The sequence below is a fragment of the Paramormyrops kingsleyae genome, chromosome 8 (genome assembly GCF_048594095.1).
Source record: "Paramormyrops kingsleyae isolate MSU_618 chromosome 8, PKINGS_0.4, whole genome shotgun sequence".
NCBI lineage: Eukaryota > Metazoa > Chordata > Actinopteri > Osteoglossiformes > Mormyridae > Paramormyrops > Paramormyrops kingsleyae.
This window is the reverse complement of record NC_132804.1, coordinates 4,832,371-4,849,829: the sequence shown is the minus strand read 5'-3', so window position 1 is coordinate 4,849,829 and position 17,459 is coordinate 4,832,371.

Sequence of the window (17,459 nt, the reverse complement as noted above, 5' to 3'; positions counted from 1 at the left end):
CTTGCAACCAGTAACCTGAGACCGTTTCCACAAAAATGCATTTCACTTTCTTTTCTCTCTCACATAGTTACTGTCTGGTTTGTGTCAGACCCCTAAAGAAAAACGTTTTGTCAATAATCTCACTGTGCTTGTGTTCGTTTGCCATTCTTTTCCAAGGCTTTCTCATAATCTGCTAGATACTTCACCAATATGACACTCCAATTGCTAAATTAAATACCCAGAAAAGTCTTTGCCTATTTGAGCGCGATCATGTCCCGTGTGTTAAACTATATTAAACTGTCCACCTGTGGCAAAGTATTCCCCAGCTGCATTAAACCACAGGATGTTACTACAGATAACCATCTGTTTATTCGGTACAGGGTTGTTACAAGTCTGGAACCAGTCCCAGGATGAACAGGGTAGGGGCGCGGAATGCTGTGAGCCTCTGAGCCACCCACGCAATGCAAACAAAAAGGCCATTATTGTTTTTGCCAACTTAATAATTACATCAGTCCACAATTAATTCCAAATTGCACAGAACATGTATTTCACATTTTGTAACAAAAGATCTGTCAAATCAAGGCTAATAGCTTCAATATACTGGCCTTTTGGCACAGAATCTGGCTCAACGTGGCCATAACTCGGTATCTTTTTACTGAGAATGGATGACTAACGTGTGTTTTATTTGTTTCGAATGAGGTCATTGTTTTTAATTCATTACACTGTTTAGATGTTAGTGGTCAGTTCTGTCATCTGGGAAGAACTCTGCGATGACATTTCATTCATCCCTTTTCTTCCCTTAATGGTCCCACAAAACCAAATGAATTGAAAAGTGTATAACGAAAGATTTTCTTAGGGATAGCAGGTATTGTAGAGGTTAAGGAGCCTTGTCCAAATAAATGTAGGTAGAATTCTGCTTTTGAAGGGTTAAACATCAGTGTACAGAATAGCATGTTTCACATTTCGCTTGAAAAAATGCCTGCTAAATTGATAAAGTATGTTTCTGAATGGGCAGGACAGACGGATAGAGGAGCGGCAGTGTCACAGAGCCACAGCAGATGAAAGCTTGGGACTGAGCCCAAATAAATTGTTGCTTTGTTCACAATGGCTGATGTAAGCTACTTTGCTGCAAAGGAGACTGTCAGGGAGAGAGCGGCCTTTTCTGCTCGTGACCCTCCCTACTGTTGAGGCACTATGGCAGGATGTTGGCAACACAGAGCACTACAGAGCAAATGGGAGGAGATGACAGGTATTGCGACCGCCCTGTTTACCTTAATGTGCCCTTCACCCAGTAACTGGGGGCATATGCCAGGATCAAATGGGCCTCACAGATGCAAATTTCAGACCCCCGTTAGGCACACTAAATGACAATTAATTGGTTCCCATTCAGGCCTGTTGTCAGCACACTGTCCTTTACCTCTTTCTCGCTGGGTTTAGACCTTGCCTCTCCACAATACCTGCAGTCAATCAGCAGAGTCTTCCCACACTCTGAGAGATGAAAACTGCCAGGCAGAGTGAATGAGTTTCACCTCAAAGGGCAAAAGGGGGGGGGGGTTGAAAAAAGCGGGAGAAAGCAAACCGTCCTCAGAAATGCATGTATAGGACACATACCCCTATCCCAATCAATGAAGAATGCACTGATAGAGTAGGACCCCTACGTAAGGCCCCCTGATTTGTTTCTGTTTATAATGACTGTCTATCTGTCTTGTTGCCTGCTCAAAGTGACTGGGGGGGGGGGGGGGGGCACCACACTGAGGGGGTGGAGTGCTCAATGAATATGTAAAACACCAAAGGTTGTTTTATGTGTGAAGTACCACTGTGGATCAGCTTCAGAGTTTAGCCTGCTTAACAAAAGGGCAGCCAGCGCAGGCTGTGTGAAGTCCTCTGTCGGCTCCTCAGGACGTCTCTCCTCAGGGCTACTATGCTAAATAAATATTTTCATTATTATTATTTTGAACTGTGAACTGTGCTTTTTAGGAATAATGATCATTCAGTATTTCCTCAATATTATGTTATTCTGAGACGAAATACAACAAATGTAATATACCTACTAGAATGGCTGCATTTGTAGTATAACAACACTTAAAATACATTTAATAAGCCAACACAAAATGAACGAGACAGGGATTTATCTAAGATTGATACCCATTTGTGTGTGTGTGTGTGTGTGTGTGTGTGTGACCTTTACTCAAAGATGCACATATTTGACTATTTTAACCTTTACTGGGATTTTCTTGGATCAGCACACTCCTGCTGAATCCTCCCCTCTAACAGCACCCCCCCCCCCCCCCCCCCCCAAGTAAAAAACCTGCCAATACCTGCCCCAGTGCCCCTGATTACCTACTTCAGTCCAGGCACTTTATGCATGAGACTCGCCTTCTGTTGCACACATGGTGGTGTAACAAACAACAACAATGCGAACGACGACTCGCAGATCATGTCGTGTTAAAGATGTAAAAAAGCATTTTCTATGAGAAACAATCATGCCCAGGACCTCCCAGGAAATCGCCTTTCAGTCTGGAATGAAACGCATCCAAGCCCTTCCCCTGCTTTACTGTGAGAACTAAGGATTCCACTGCAACTGTGCCTCCATGTAAACAACAATTACCTTAAAAAAGATTCAAGTGACTAGTTTAGGGGAAGACAATACAGGGCCCGTCCTTTAGAGCCATCCTGCTGGGGGAGTACTCCAGGCCTAGACCAGCCCGGTCCCAGCTCCCCACACCAGTACTGCCATTGTGACACGCACAGCTCAATGGTCACGCTGATCAATTCAAACCCCGACAACAGCACACTAAATCAGGCAATCATTCGCACAGACAAGGCCTGAAGTAGCCCTCTCCCCATCTGCCAGGGCCTCTCCACCACAATGTGATGGTGTGTGGGAGTGAGCATTCATCATGGTGGGGTTGGGGGGGGGGGGCGTGTTGTGTGATAGAGTGTGTCTGAATGGGTGGGGCTCACTCATTAAGCTGATATTCCTGTTCTCTTTTCATGACTTAATAGAACTAAACCTTCCTCTGTTTCATCCTCTGTCATTTTTGACATTGTGGCAGCTTCTTGGACAAAAATTTCCACATGGAAGGTGGGAATCCAGTTCATTAATGAGGACTCAGTGATTATGAGAAAATGAGAGAAGCCATACATGACATACATGCATGACATCACTGTTACTCAATAGAACTGTCCAAAGTAAGATGTACTGTTATTAGACCATGGCATATAATTGCAGACTCATCAAAAGTTATCAGAAAGCCAACGAATGTTAACCCACGTACTATCCAAGAGTATGACACCCAAGTTCCCAAACTTAATTTATTGAGTAACTGTTCATTGGAAACTGTTTGGAGACACTGAATATGCAGCGTTACAAGGTAAGATAGAAGGTAGCAGCAAGGATCTGCATCATAGGTCCTACTGCTGTAAGAAAGGTCTCTACAGAGAAATCCTTTAGCAAGTAAAGTGGCAAGGAACCATAAATATTCAGCTGGCTTTCTGGATTCCCCTGTGAGCAGGGAACAAAGCCAAATGCAAACAACATTCAACAGTACTTTTTAACTTTTTATTTATGTGTTTTGACATGGAACTTGTTCTTTAAGGATAAGACAGCAAATGTTAAGTGGTGAGTGCTGACTTGACATGAGTCATTCATTCTTATTGAAGTTCTCATTTAGTCTCTTGACCGAAGTTTGTCATAATCTTATTTTGTCATTCAAAATAAAAAAAAGGTTTGTGGTTATGGAATCTGAGAGAACCAAGGCACACTACTGCAAGGGAGAATGTAGAACCAAGGCACACTACTGCAAGGGAGAATGTAGAACCAAGGCACACTACTGAAAGGGAGAATGTAGAACCAAGGCACACTACTGAAAGGGAGAATGTAGAACCAAGGCACACTACTGCAAGGGAGAATGTAGAACCAATGCACACTGCTGGAAGGGAGAATGTAGAACAAAGGCACACTACTGAGAGGGGGAATGTAGAACCAATGCACACTACTGAAAGGAATAATGTAGAACCAAGGCACACTACTGCAAGGGAGAATGTAGAACCAAGGCACACTACTGAAAGGGAGAATGTAGAACCAAGGCACACTACTGCAAGGGAGAATGTAGAACCAAGGCACACTACTGCAAGGGAGAATGTAGAACCAAGGCACACTACTGAAAGGCAAAAAAGAAAAAGCAAGTCACAAAACCAAAAGCACCAAAAGGGGACTGCAGGAGCAGCAAGGCTGAGGCCTGAGAGGAACTCACTGCGCAGTGCAGGGCTGGGGAGCCTGTTCCATGGAGAGCCGGTGTACGTGCGGGTTTGTGAGATGACAAAAAAATGAAACAAACCTCTTCCTTACAGCTGCATTCTGCCTTAACATTACTATGATTTCCACATGGGAAGCAAAACTTTTATATTTTCATTTTCAGTAAAGGATTCTCTCTGTGAACTAAAGTTCATGGTAGCCGTCATAGACGCCTGGATCAGGGGTATCCTCTGTGTCTCTCCAGGATTCTCTGCCTTCCAGGGCTCAGGGACAGTGATGGGGAAAGTGCCATGAATAAATCTAAAGGAGCGCTTCTTAAACGGGGCTGGTTTTCCTCATTCCTTATTTTTTTAAATTCCCCCTCCAGAGAGATCCCAACTGAGGTAATAATGAGACCAGCTTACATATACCAATGGATTAACACAAAAACCATGACGGCTGGAATAGGGCTTTTGAAAAACCTCAAGCACAGGGGAGTTTAATAGTTATAGGCTGATAAATCTCCTTCTCAGAAATTTCAAGAATGTATGTGTGTAATTCTCATCATATAATAATAATAATAATAATAATAATAATAATAATAATAATAATAATAATAATAATAATAGGGATAAAGCCGTCTTAAAATAAAGAATTTACAGACTCAGCATCCACAATAAATGACGGCAGACAGCTTTGATGACGATTTAACATTAATCATTAACTCGTAAAACTTAAAACAGAAACAAGAACTTGAGAACATAACAATACCTGTAATCTCCCACTAGGTGGCCCTAGTAGATTATATGAATCGGTTTTGAAGACTCGTATTAATGATTTGAGCATTTCGATCAATTTTGCGTTTTATATAGGTTCAGCTGATTTATAAGGGCACTGTTACACATTTGTGATTATAATATATGTACACTATATGAAACCGTAATTGTTTAATGTCGTGCCTTAGTGTGCGTGTCTGCACTACGGTCTGTCCCGAGTGTCGCTTATGATCGTCTCGATGTTAATAAACGCTAAACTTCTGCTCCTGTTTTGTAACGGGCTGCCTTAGATTTATTACTAAAAAACACGATCCACTAAACGAATCCCGTTTAAGTATTTTGAAAAGCTAATTTCGGCGGTATCATCCGTTGTGATTGACTTGATTACACATAATTATCTTCCAAATTTTTAAGTTGCGTATTTATCGAATTTTAAAGATAAGTATGACCCTGCTTGTACCATTGTGGGAATTGTATTTGCAATAATGAAAACCAGGGATATGATTATTATTGCCAGTTCGCATGAGTCAAGAGTGTTTAGTCTGTTTACCGAACTGGAAATGTTTAAGGGAAGTTCAAAACGTAAACTAAGCTTATCTGAAATCGTGAATTTATTACAGTTGTATAAATTGTGAGTGACGCACTATGGAGTAGTGTTCTTTGGAATTATTGAATCTCTAAACAAATATTTTAAACGAGTCGTATTTAAATCATAATTACATGCAATCCGTTGTCTTTTCGGATCGACTGTTAATATTATGAGAGAATTTGTGTTGAGACGCAGCAGAAATTGTAACTGCATGAAGAAATGCAGTCTGTCCCAAGTGAGCTGCTTTGATGAAGGGAACAGGGTGGTGGGATCCTAGCCTGCCGCAGTCTCCTAATGAGCTGAAAGGCTAATGATTAAAAATGCTAACTCAGCAGTAGAGAATGACTGAGGAGCCGGTGGCTTGCAAAGGCAATCAGAGAGCCGCTTAAATCAGCCGGAATGAGACAGGCTGGCTGGGCTGTGTGGCAGGTTCATGTGCCCTTTAAACTCCCACCCTCAAAAAGCTGGGCATTCCTGTCCTGGGGGGCCAGTGGGACCCTGAGCACCTTCTGTGGCCAGAGTGTGAACCTTTGCTTGTCTTCCATGTCATGTGAGTCATAAACGTCTTGTTCCCATTGTCTGGCATCTCATTCTGGGCATCGTTTCTCAGGACCCACCCATCAGCAGCCAATAAGTCGAACACGGTCCCCCCCCTGCCCCCCCGAGTGGCAGTCTAGCATTCCTGCGATTTATTCTGCAGTATGCTAGGGGGTGTCAAAGCTGTTTCCCATGTGTAGGGGTGTAAATAAGGTATTCGGCACATTTCCTGTCAATTTTAGCAAGAATTACTGTCAATCCATAATAATAACAGAATTTGTATGTAATAACATACATCTGCTATGAAGTAGTAGTATTTAAATTGCTATTAAACTATACAGAGTCTTGCTATTTTCATTTTATCAGAGTCTTGGGAATTAAACAGGTATTTATGCTGCATATAATGCCACTTAAAAGTCTCTGTAATCCAAATAGCTGCACTTTGTCGACTGTGATACTGGGCCCCTGTGCTTTGTGACAGTGTCCTGCTGGAGCCTCCTGCTCTCTCCCGGCCCAGGAGTCAGGATGACCTCACCTCTGACAGTAACATCGTCTGAAGGAAACCGCTTCCTTTCCAGCCACCAGTGATGCCCTGTATTCAAGTATATGGTCTAAGCTGGACCACAGCCAAATCAATCTTTGACTATGTCTTTGAAGGGCTGAGATCACTGAGACACTGTTTACTTTGGATGAAAAGTGACGCCGGTATTGAACGGCACATAGTGGTATCAGGAAGGAAACAGACGTTTAGAAACGTGTAAATATTTAGTTAATAAGTGCGGAGAACTCCTTGGTCTAAGTGAGCTGGACACTCAATACTTACATTATTGTCTTATACATATGCAAGGACAATATCGTCTATAAAATGCAAAACATAAAAGCATGTTGAATAAGAAACTTCTATATTGGATCCACTTGTGAATCCTAATTAATGCTTATGAAAGTCTTGGAATTGAAAAACAAGTTTGCAGACATCAGCAGGCAGAGCAATATGAAGAGCATCTGGAAGCTGGCTGTGTTATCTAGTCACCACTTTAATATCCAATATGAGCCGAAGCTAATATGTATTAAAACCTGTCTGGCTCCCAGCTCGGAACACTGGGCCCCCTTGCTGGGCCCTGTCTTTCATCTTCTGCCTCCTTCCTGTTAAAGCTGCTGTGGTAAATGGCAAACTAAATAAAGTAATAAGGAGGTAAGCGTGTAACGTCTGGGCCAGTGTTGGAGCGAGCGGCCTGAGAGCCGTGGCGCAGAGATCCGTCGCGATCGGCTCCTTTCAGCAGGAATGCTCTAATCAGGCCGTCCAGCAGGGACTCCTGCTTCATTACCGCCATCTACACTTTCCCAGGAGGGTAACCAAGGGCTGCCGGCTCTTTATTTTAATATGTTGGGTAAGTGCATTCCACAACAGACTCCTTTACTTTATTTCTTTAATTAAATACCCCATGCAGGCCACAGTGAGAGGTGTAGCGGTTTTTTTTTTCCCTTCCAAAAAATGCTTTGAAAGGTCCTTGAGAGTAATTTTGAATTTATCAGAGACATTTTAAAAAAGGTGTTTCTGCTGTGAACTGGGTTTAAAAATGTTACAATTCACTACAATCCGGAGTGGTCTTTTGATTCGGCCTCAGTTGTGTCTAGAGTGTATCCGTCATAACGATTACGCCGTTGATGATTTAACGTTAACGGTAAACTCGTGAAATGGCTGTTTCATTTTAGTGCGTTTCAAACTTTCCCTGCAAAAAGTAAGACATTAAATGCAGAGAATGTAGGCCTCATTATTTAGCTGCTATTGTGGCTAATCCAATAACAGAAGCATGAAGTTCCAGTTGCCCCCAAGGCCTCTGTAATCTCCTTATAAACAGTGTGGATTTGTGTGTGTGGGTGGCGGAGATGTTATTTCTGAAGCGAAAGCCTTCGAATCTATCAGATAGATCTGACAGATAAGAAACCGCGAGGAGAACCAGGCTTTTCCTTGCAAAGGCTGGGTACCCAGTACCATTTTGGTTTGGCAGGTATAGTGTAATATTAATTACACTTAATGTCAGAGCCAGATTAGGAGATTACGTTTATTTAACGTGGTGGTATGAAAATAGACCATTTTAAAAGCATTTTATGTGATGCTCTGCCTTCGACGTAAAAACATGACTTTTAGGCTGGAGAAAGGCTGCACAGTTTCCCATTTGCCATCTCCACTGACCCATTTTGTAAATAAACTTCAAGGGCTTTAACAGCAGAAAAAGAAAGAGGAAACTGTATCAGTAAATATTTAGCTTTATTGGTTTAATATCTTTTGTGCAAATAGCGGTACACCTGTGACGCACAGATGTTACATTTTAATCATCTTATATTACATCTTGGTGGTATGGTAAATAATGTATTGTATTTCTGAGTTAAAAAAAAAGCACAGTATTGACACAGAAATGGCTATGCTGTTTTAGTAAAACGCTAACTGGATATCTGATAGCAGGCAGATCCATACCAGGTGGGTGACACTTCTTGACGTGGCTGAATGATAACGTGTGATTGGTTAATGTAAAACCACATGGTATCCGTCCTCCCCTCTTCACATCATTCCCTGGGCTGGCTTGTGGTTTGACGCAGAAGTTTTTCTTCCCCGATATCCCTGTAAAACTTAAGAGCTAGCATGAAGGGGGAAAGTGTTTGGTTATTTACCTACAGTCGCTGATGAGCTTGAGTGACAAGCAGGAATGGAGATCTTTGCTGCAGGGCTCCATCAGCACAACTTCCACGGGCCTTAGGGTGTCTGGATCTTCCCAAATGAGCCTGAAAGCCCTGTGAATTTCCCTTAGGCCACCTTCATTATCCAGTCCTCCAACACTAGATGTGGCCAGTGGTTTTATTGTAATGCTATGTGCCAGTACAGTGTACAAGAACATTTTTAGGGAATGTTTTCAATGGCTTGTTTTTAATTCTTAGTGAAAGTACATTGTCACAAATCACAAGAAGATGGTGTTCTGTTAGTGCTAGTTGAAAAATCTGCTGAGATCAATCTTCAGAATACAGGGACCATTTAATCCATCCATCCATATTCTATAATCGCTTATCCTATTCAGGGTCATGGGGCTCCAGAGCCTATCCACAAGGCAGGGAACTACCCAGGACTGGGTGCCAACCTGTCACAGGACACACCCCATTCACTCACATGCTCACACAGCATTCACGCACACAGCATTCACACACATGCTCACACACCAGTCACTCACACACTCACACACCAGTCACACACACATGCACATCTACTGGCAATTTAACTCCAATTTAAGGGATCTTACTAAAAAAAAAAAACACAGCTCTGCAATGGACTGCCAGCCTGTTTTCTTACCAACTTACCAAGACAATTATTAATCATAAGCCATCTTCATTTAATGTGCATATAAATGGCAGAGATGAGCACATTCCTGTCATCATATAGAGCATTTCAGTCATAAACATGTTAAGAGAGAGGCTGTTTACTTGCATGTCTCGTGTTCTCGGTCAAAAACTAAATCTGATTCTCTCTATTCAGCTTTTCAGCTCTGGATATGCTGAATGGAAATGTGCACATGTCCAATTGTCCTCTCTGCTAGCAGTAGGAGGATATTATATTACTGCATTGTTGTCTACCCCAATGTAGCAGGTCACTAATTTCACTTTTGTTGCCGAAAGTTGTGTTCATTTGATTGTTAATCTCTTTGCAATAGCTTTCCATTCTACACACTCTAGGTGTGCATATATAAAGGAGCGTAAGAGCCACAGGGACCTTATTCAGGGGCAGCAGTGGGTGGGGGGGGGGGGTTTAACAGAAGTAGGGGGGAGAACAAAAGGCCGTGATTTCGGTATGAGTGCGCAGGAAAAAAAACAAGGAAAAAAGAGGCTTTGGGTTTCAGAAGGGCTGCGACTGTCTTTCTGCATTTACCGGACACAACAGAAAATAAAACTATGTGCATTTAATGACTGACAAGTGAGTGCGTACATTACCGGGCTTTACGTACAGCCATCTTGCAAAGACAAAGACAGAAATACGACAGTAAAAACACCAATAAAGATCAAGCCATTGGAGGAAAATTTAGCATGTCAAATATGTAAATTTATGTTAGTAAAACGCATGTTCTTTAATATCGCTAATCACAGCCACTTAAACGCAGGTAACTCGATCCCACCAGTGGATCAGACAGAGGACAAAAGAACCTGGGATAGCAATGGAATGGAGACTGTCACCTGTTGCCTAACTGGTGCACTTCGAGGCAGGGATGGACTGGGATTAAAAATCGACCCTAGACTTTAAGGGCCGGGGGAGTCCCCCATGATCATTTTTGACAGCCCGCGATCCCATCGGCCAGCTGGGAAAATGCCCAGTTTCGAGGTGAAACAGTCAGCTTCACTTAGGAAACATGTGGTTTTATGTGTCATGTTTTTAAAAATGGTAATAAAGAGGTAATCGCACTAGAATGACAGTATCCAAACAAGGCAGCTGTTCCCACTTATCTGTCCTAAAACACTTGTGCTCATAAGACCTTAATCCCTGAATGTGGTTAAGCCTACTTTAGAGCGTGGGGCATTAAGGGAGGTGCCTTGTTTAGACCTTGGCGGCAATTAGAGCGACGGAGCTGAGCCGCCGCAGTGTGGAGAGGCTCCTTATCCCGCGGCTTGTGGGTCCAGCCACGGCAGGCTGCAGCCACACGCGTGTCACGCCGCCGCTCGCTTTCCGCAGATCAAGAGCAGCTCCCTGCTGGCCTACAGGCTGCCCGGCCTACAGGGGGGCCCCGCTAATGAGCCGGCGGCAGCGCTCCGCAGGCAGGGGAGGGCACACTGGGGATACCGGGGCAGAGACCCTTAGCACAGGGTCTCCCCTGGAACGGCAGCGACGCAGGGATTACAGGGTTTACTACACTCTGTGATGTGGCTTGTTAAATGCTGCATTATGTTATACTTCAGGAGGTGGAAAAGGAAATACATACAAAACATTTATATCTCTGTATATGTTGTGTATGCGAATTACATCCATATACACTCACTGGGCACTTTATTAGGGACGCTGTACTAATGCTGGGTAGAGCCTCCCTTTGCTTCCTCGTGGGTTGGATTCCACAAAATGTTGGAAACATTCCTTTGAGTTTCTGGTCCACACGGACATGATCGCACCACGTAGTTCTACATTTTTGTCAGCGGCATGTTCATGCTGCGAATCTCCTGTTCTACTACACACCAAAGGTGTTCTACTGGATTTAGATCTGATTAACTCATTGTCATGTTCTTGAATCTAGTTCGAAAATAGTTTTACTTTGTGATTTGGCACATTAGCCTGCTGGAAGTAGCCATTAGAAGATGAGTAAATGGTGCCCATAGAGGGATGCACATGGTCAGCAACAATACTCAGTCATTTAAACAATACTCAGATGCTGTGTCATTTAAACAATACTCAGATGCTGTGTCATTTAAACAATACTCAGATACTGTGTCATTTAAACAATACTCAGATACTGTGTCATTTAAACAATACTCAGATACTGTGTCATTTAAACAATACTCAGACACTGTGTCATTTAAACGATACTCGATTGGTATTAGGGAGCCCAATGTGCTGAGGAAACATTCCCTACATCATTAAACCCCCAGCAGTCTGGACTGGTGACACTAGTGAGGTGGGGTCCATGGATTCGAGCTGCCGACACCAAGTTCTGAGCCCACCATCTATGTGCCTCGGCAGAAATCGAGATTCATCTGACCAGGCTACATTTTTCCAGTCCTCAGCTGTCCAGTTTCGGTGAGCCTGTGTCCACTGGAGCCTCAGCTTCCTGGAGTGGACCCCCACATGGTGCTGCTGCTGTAGGCCGTCCTCCGCATTCTGGGATGCTTTTCTGCTCACCTTAGCTATCTGCTAACAACCAGTCATATTAAAAGCTGTTGTCTCTTTTTTTATTGCCTCTTTTATGATAAAACAGGCTCAGTCCACTCAGTACAGCAGGTCCCCACAACTCCATGGTTTCATTTATGATGTTTTTTCATTGCTCCTTCGTCATTTGAGGGGTATAAAAAGCATGATTTTCATTGCTCCGTCATCCCTTGATACATGATACTTTTTCATCGCTCTATTGTCTCTTGAGAAACAGGCTAAAACCTCAGAATGTCTTTCAATCACGAGACTTCAGTAATACACGGTACTGTAGCTATAACAATGTACAATGTACTGTATTATTACTGCAAGTAACGTTGGCAACGTATTACTGTGCGTAATTTATCATTTACCATACGCCTGTACACGAAAATGTACAGGAATGAAATTCGTTTTGTCCAGATGACCAAAATCTAGGGTGACACCCCCCAGCCCAGATGTTGCCATTTCTCAACAGCCTGTAGTGTGTGTGCTGTGTGCTGGACCGGTAACCCACCCAGAGAGCCCTCCTGCCTCATGTCCTACGCTGCCTGCGCCGATCCTGCACCAGATCAGCAGACAGAAGGTGCCAGGATGGCAGCATCTCCTCTCGTGCATTTTCCTCACAGTCCAAGCATCTGTGAGTGACTGAGAAGAAAGCAAAAGCAAATGATCAACTACGATTACATTTCAGAAAGTTTTATTCATGGAATGTTAATGCTAATTGAAATCATGTTTATCTCACGCTACAGTCTCAGAAAAAAGGGTAACATTTTGTTCCTTTGCTTGTCCCTGGGGCTGTACCTTCAAGCGGCTGCCAATTGTACCCACAGCTTTAGGTAATTGTATCTTTTAGAACATTTTTGTGCCATTGATGGAACATTCATGACGTGTGTACCCTTGAGGTGTTCCTCAGAGTCCATTTTTGTACCTTAAAAGGAACAATTACAAGGGTACAGCCTCAGTGACAAGCAAAGGTACAAATTTTTACCCTTTTTTCTGAGAGTCTACACGGGTAGTTATGGAGGATTCCCCTGTTCCCCAGTCTGAAGGTCATGACACGCAGAACCACCAGAAGAGGTATCATTTTGTATCAGCCCCAGCACTTCACAGTGAACTGAGACCAGGCCACATTTGCCGGTGTCTGCAGGTATTTCTGCAGCGGCTGCTTGATAGGTGCTCACTGCAAGCTGTTTCAGAAAAGGTCAGTCACAAACAAAATTTCACCTTTCTTTCATCTCCCATTGAATTTCCTCTTAGAGCCATGAATTTGGGGGGTTGTTTTGTCAACCTTTTGTGCGGGAAAACTGCCTCCGGTTTCCTGGAGCACCAATAGCTTTTGTTGTCCTGTGGTGCTGGTCACTCAAGGCAGGAGCAAAATAGTCAGGGAGGAGGGGAGACTGGCCTTCACATAATGTGCCGGCACTATAAAAGCCTCTTTGTCACAGGAGAGCGGGGTCACCTTCAGCCAGCAAACAAATACTTACACTCAAGGCGTATTTTACTTGGGGCCCAAACAGAGGAATAAGACATTTATTCAAAGGGGAAAAAAAACATGAAAGGGCAATTTGCATTGATTGGACATTCTCATAAAAAGGGTCGCTTTTGTCATATGATGCTGGAATTGCTGTGAATCTGCAGATGATTCCGTTTCAAAGCACAGTAGCTCATTTATTCAGTCTGAAGAAAAAAACTGTTAAGTTGTTTGCAAAATGCAATGTTGCCTTAAAGGTGGTCTTTATTCACCACCATTTCTGCAGGAATGTGCCAATTGTGGCATAAATTCCATGCTAGATGTGTATTCCCCCAAAGAAAGCTTACCATAAGATTCCTCTATGCAGAGTAAAGGTTACCATAAGACGCACTCCTCTATGTAGAGTAAAGGTTACCATAAGACACACTCCTCTATGCAGAGTAAAGGTTACCATAAGACTCACTCCTCTATGCAGAGTAAAGGTTACCATAAGACACACTCCTCTATGCAGAGTAAAGGTTACCATAAGACACACTCCTCTATGCAGAGTAAAGGTTACCATAAGACTCACTCCTCTATGCAGAGTAAAGGTTACCATAAGACACACTCCTCTATGCAGAGTAAAGGTTACCATAAGACACACTCCTCTATGCAGAGTAAAGGTTACCATAAGACACACTCCTCTATGCAGAGTAAAGGTTACCATAAGACTCACTCCTCTACGCAGAGTGTGCTGCACATATGTATCTCTCTCTTCTCCCTCTGTATCTCTTTAAACACACACACAGGTTTATAATTATATCATTGTGGGGACTATCCATTCATTTCTATGGGGTAAATTCTAACCCTAAAATGACAACCCTAACCCTAACCCAGCCCTAACCTTAACCAAACTTAACCAAACAAAACACAAGACTTTTGCCGTTTTTTTGTTTTTATCGCATTCACAGATTTTTATGGAGACCTGAAAAAGGGTCCTCACAATGTCAAAATAACAAATTTTCATTACATTGTGGAGGATATTTGGTCCTCACAATGTAATAAAAACATAATCCACATGCGCATGCACACACTGGCCACTTTATTAGGTACACCTTGCTAGTACTAAGTTGGACCTTTGCCTACAGAACTACCTAACTTCTTCGAGGCATAGATTCAACAAGGTGCTTGAAACATTCCTCAGAGACTTTGCTCCATTTTGAGATGACTGCATCACACAGCTGCTGCAGATCTGTCAGCTGCAGCTTCATGATGCGAATCTCCCGTTCCACCGCATCCCATAGCAGCTCTGTTGGACCGAGATCTGGTGACTGTGGAGGCCATTTCAATACCATGAACTTATTGTCATGTTCAAGAAACCAGGCTTAAATTATATGACCATTCTGACATGGTGTCTTATCCTGCTGGAAGTAGCCATTAGAAGCCGAGTACACCGTGGTCATGAAGGGATGGACATGGTCAGTAAGAATACTCAGGTAGGCTGCCGTCATGAAGGGATGGACATGGTCAGTAAGAATACTCAGGTAGGCTGCGGTCATGAAGGGATGGACATGGTCAGTAAGAATACTCAGGTAGGCTGCGGTCATGAAGGGATGGACATGGTCAGTAAGAATACTCAGGTAGGCTGTGGTCATGAAGGTCATGAACAACGTTATTCCATTCCTCCATCGTCCAGTTTAGGTGAGCGCGTGCCCACTGTACCCTCAGTGGTACCCAGTCTGGTGTTCTGCTGCTGTAGACCATCTGCTTCAAAGTTCAACATGATTTGTGTTCAGAGATGCTCTTCCTGATACCTTGGTTGTAACAAATGGTTATTTGAGTTGCTGTTGCCTTTCTATCAGCTTGAACCAGTCATTAGCCATTCTTCTCTGACCTCTGCAAAAAGCATTTTTGCCAAGGCATTTTTGTCCAGAGAGCCACCACTCAATGGATGTTTTCTTTCTTTTTTCGACCCATTCTCTGTAAACCCTAGAGATGGTTCTGTGGGAAAATCCCAGTAGGTCACCAGTTCTGAAATACTCATACCAGCCCATCTGACACCAACAACCATGCCACGTTCAAAGTCACTATATTAATCACCTTCCTGCCCCATTCTGGTGTTTGATGTGAACATTCACTGAAGTTTCTGACCTGTATCTGCCTGACTTTAGAATGGTGCTCCTGACATATGATTGTATGATTAGACATTTGCTGATCCCACTGTCCGGCCTTCCATGAGTGCGTCTTATGGTAACTTTTACTCTGCATAGAGGGAAAATGGGTTTCGCTGTTATAAGTCTTTCCCTATACAGTACTGTGCAAATGCCCTAGGCAATCAAAGAAAATTATGTTTAGATGATTTTCAAACTAGTGCAACACTATGATACTATATCTGTTAAAGTGTGTTAGCTTGACCATTTCAAAACCTCTGCAAAAGTCACCCCAGTATTTGCAGCATCCATGTGTTTTTGACAGGATCAATAACACACCTCACATGATTAATCCATACATCACTAACACTTTTAACTAATTAAGTTAATTAAGTGAGCTGGTGGTGAAGTGTAACTTGGGTTGACATACCCAAGGAGACCTTTGGGAGCCAAAGCATTGCTCATCTACCTATTTAACAAGATATCTATAACTTATAGAGAATGGAAGACATTTCTGTTAGCTTTTATTGGGTTACTCTTAATTTGCATATGTTTTAATTGTTTTTTTTTGCGCTGAGCAAAAAAAGACTTTGACTGCCTAAGACTTTTACACAGTACTGTATATCTTTGTGTGATTCCCATATGTTTATGTAAGTTCCATGTTTAAATATTCCATTTTATTATAATATGAATCATAAACATTTTTTTTCCAGTTTATACTTATGAAAATGGAATCACATGTTAAGCGATCACATGATTTGTGCCACATGTGGGACTAGCGGTGATGTAATGCAGTGAGGCCGGACAGTGGGATTTTGAATGCACAACAATTCAGTTTTGAGGCTTTCTTTCGACGCCTAAGATTAGATATGGCGTCTATTAAGAATCTGCCAGCCTTAATGAAGAGAACTGTCTAGATGTGATGAACGTAGATCTGCAAGGATACTGGCTTCTGGACACCCTGCTGTGATGTAATTAGATTTTGGATTCTCCGCCCCTCTCTTTTATCCGCGGTGTTTGTTCTGCACCCCAGGGCACAGGGGGGTCGGGGATTTATGCAGAACAGCCATGTGGGGCAGCAGAGAGACATGCCTACATCGGGCCAGTATGAGTGGGGCGTATTAGATGCTACTGGCTGTGATGATGGGGATGGAGCACTATAATAGAATTATGCCAACAGCCTCGCAGATCCATCAGCCTCTGGCACTGTTAGCCATTCATGAGGGTTGATGTCATGGCCTCCAGCAGAACAGGACAGAGGCTCCTCTCTATCCACTATTCCCATTGTATTAGCAGGCCTGTCATTAGCAAGGGAATCGAATTACCCAGAAACCCACAAGGCATGATCCCAATCCACACATCTACATTAAGTACAATATCTATACATATATTCTATAGAGGATCATATAATTAAAAATAGGTCCAACAGCAGAAACTTTTTATCACGTAACCCAAACTGTTACAATACCTATTGCTGTGCTACAGTATGTTTCTTTGCAAATAAATAGTTTTAAAGAGCGTATTACAATCGATATTAAAAGTAATCAAAATGTTAATCGTAGGATTTTGACTTGATACCACCACTATAACAGAGACAGACAGTTAGACAGACAGACAGACAGACAGACAGCCAGATAGATAGATAGATAGATAGATAGATAGATAGATAGATAGATAGATTGCAGTAGAACAAAGAATAGGTTGCATGGGAATATTAATATAAAGATTGAAACAATACCTTAGAAAACCAAAAATAGTTTCCATATCATCATTAATTCACCATTACAAGCATATTACATGCTATCTAACTGTGCCAATAAACAGCTCAATTGATTGTTTTCACAGTGGTTATTCTTCTTCTAGACAATC